At 34.1% G+C, this 3,237-nt stretch overlaps 1 pseudogene; it reads left to right on the plus strand.

Annotated features, from left to right (window-relative positions):
• The first annotated feature begins 811 nt into the window (after positions 1–811).
• LOC102826769 lies at positions 812–1,698 on the plus strand (annotated as a pseudogene).
• Positions 1,699–3,237: the final 1,539 nt, after the last annotated feature.

Genomic DNA, 3,237 nt, shown 5'->3' on the forward strand with positions numbered 1-3,237 from the left:
AAAAATAATGATAATTAATCTTAGACTTAAAAATTAGTAAATATTGAAAAGAAAGGGATTTTGATTCTAGATGACTTCCCTGAGCCTCATTTTCCTGTTGGCAAAAAGACAGTAAACTCTGGACTGTAATCCCATAGGGTAGTTCTGCAAAGTGTTTGAGCTTGGGCACTTGTGAACAATTCGTTGATAAGTAATTATATATTTCAAGTGCCCGACATGCAGGAATTTATGGTCTCACTGGATTCTCTCAGGAAATATAAAGACTTCAGATACAAAAAACTTTAGATATGGTATGAAAATGTCCCTTTAGTCTTTCTTCCTCTCAGTGGTAATGATGTTAATACACATCAAGCTCCTTCTACTAATTTAAATAGATGTGTTGGATGCTAGAGCTCTATGTATTACATTTTAAAATCTTATTGCTAACAGCCCAAATTAATGAAAAAATTATATAGAGATTAGGTAAAGCAAACATTGGCACAATAATGAAAGACAATAGGCCTTTATTTGCATACTAGCAAATGAGAGTTCAGGTTTGTTTTTCACCATCAAGTATGAAAAAATCTCATTATATATCAAGAGCATATGGATCAGAGTGCAGCAAGCTGGCTGGGGAAAATTAGTTTTATGAAGCTAGCTTGTGCCTATCCATTAGTATACTTTTATGCTTTCTGTTTTGATAGTTAGCACACCATTTTTAAAAGAAAGAAACTCACAGCATGTCCAAGAAATAAGTAAATCTATTTAAAGGCGGTAAATCAAGAAACTGTTAGCCTTGCAATTTGGATATTAGGTGTCTCTCTTTGCAGACATGGTACATGCCTGGCAGAGCATCTTCACCATGATATACAGTACAGAATTCATAGCTGGGATTTTGGGGAATGGATTCGTTGCACTGGTGAACTGCATTGACTGGGTCAAGATACAAAAGCTCTCCTCAGTTGATCAAATCCTTACTGCTTTGGTGATCGCCAGAATTTGTCTGCTTTTGGTAATAATGGTGATTTGCATTACAAAGGAGTTTTATCCATCTGGACTTATCCTTATTAATATTTTCTGGGCAGTAGCCAACCATTTTAATCTCTGGCTTGCCATGAGCCTCAGCCTCTTTTATTTTCTCAAGATAGCCAATTTTTCAAATTCTATTTTTCTTTACCTAAAGCAGAGAGTTAAAAGAGTAGTTCTGGTGATGTTCCTGGGAACATTAGTCTTCTTGCCTTTAAATCTCATAATATTAGACATATTTGTTAATATCCAGATATACCTGCATGGAAGAACTATGAGTTGGAATTCTAAAAGGAATGATTTTGCAAACTTTTTTAAACTGACTGCACACATGGTGGCATTCATCATACCCTTTGCTGTTTACCTGAATTTTTTTATGCCCTTACTCTTCTCCCTATGGAAACATCTCAAGAATATGAAGCTTAATGCAACAAGGTCCAGAGATTCCAGCACCAAGGCCCATATGAAAGCCATGAAAATTGTGATCTTTTCTTTTTAATATTTGCAGTTTACTGTCTGTGTCTTCTCATATCAAATTTGTCATCTAACATGAATCAGAACAAACTGGGTTTTCTGTTTTGCGTTGCTTTTGCAATTGCTTATCCTTCAATCCACTCATTTATCTTGATTCTGGAAAATAGCAGGTTAAGGAAGTCCTCTCTTTTGGTGCTGTTGCAATTGAAGGGTAGTTGAAAATTGGAGACTCCTTTGCTCCATTAACCATTCTGGTGAGCATCTTATATAAGTCAGAAGAGAAAAAGATACTAAAGAATCCTTGCATGATATGCCACCCTTCCTTGGGGTTCTTCTATGATGTGTGATGTTGCAGATATTTTAAATCTTATTATGATAAACATACATATTAATAAGAAAATCTGCAATAAACTCTCCTCTGTGCTTATTAGATATTAGTAATGTACATATTAGGGTAAGTAAAAAAGTATAGCTACTAAGGTTCCAGTTTATACATGCATGAGTTTATTCCAAACAAAACATGTCTGTCTCTGTGGTCAGTGACTGGCTGCAGAAAAGTTCTCTCAGAAATACACTTGTAGTCTCCTTAGGGTGCCTTCAAAAGAAAGGTTTTGATTTGGTCACAACAGTGACTTCTGAGGAGATCTGCTGGGTTAGTAAAATTCAAGGCTGAAAAGTCAACTCGGAAGGCGTAGAGCCTGTTTTTTTAATTTGGATTTCAAAGATTTTCTTTGAATTCCAAGATTTTCTTGAAGAACACAGGGTTATTATGGGACTTTAAAGATGTTTTAAGAAAATGGAAAACTGCATTGGTAATTAAAGACCAGGAAATTGTGTCAAGGAAATTTTTTTCATCATGACAAATGCACCTGCTTATTCTTCAAGGGTAGCAAGAGATGACCTATAAGAATGCCACTGGGAAGATTTGTCCAATCTACCCTATAGCCTTGATTTTGCTCCTTCAGATTTCTTTTTATTACCCAAACTCAAAGAACATTAAAAGGGAACACTATTTCTTGAGGGTGCCAAAATTGTCATTTTGCTGTGGTGTAAATTTAAGATTGCAAAAATCCTTGTAGAAGGATAAGAGATGGAAACTCTGTCTCCAGAAACATATAGTCCTAGTTGGAGGATATGTAAAGAAACAATAGCTTCACATTTCAATATTTTTATTTAATAAAGATTTCTATGATTTTGTAACAATACTTTTAAACTATCATCAAACATATTTAACATTCATTAAATTAAGCAGATTCCTTAATTTTAAGAAATCTTGCCAGTGAACCTGGTATATATAGCATTTCAGTTCTTACCACTTTGGAAAAATATAAATATTTTAATCAAAATGTTATGTTTTAATAAAGATATAAATGGTAGGCTTTGACTTTCATATTTACTAAACTGGGAAGGTTATGATTTTTATATGCATGTGTTTTTTCAATTTTAAGATTCTATTTACAATAGTCCCTATGAATGTCTCAGAATAAAGAAGCTGTGTTTTATTTGCTCATTCTACTTGATTATTGTTCATTCAATGACTTATAATGTACACATATTAACTATTATTATTGTTGTTAAGTGTTGTTGAGTTGGTTCCTATATATGGTTTCCAAGGCTTTAAATCTTTGCAGGAACAGAAAGCCTCACCATTTTCCTGTGGCTTGACTGGTGTACTTGAACTACCAACCTTGTGGTTTGCAGCCTAGTATTTATCTTATGAAGCCACCACACTCCCTTACATATCATTAGGAAGTTAGA

The sequence above is a fragment of the Chrysochloris asiatica genome, unplaced genomic scaffold (assembly GCF_000296735.1).
Source record: "Chrysochloris asiatica unplaced genomic scaffold, ChrAsi1.0 scaffold00086, whole genome shotgun sequence".
Classification (NCBI taxonomy): Eukaryota; Metazoa; Chordata; class Mammalia; order Afrosoricida; family Chrysochloridae; genus Chrysochloris; species Chrysochloris asiatica.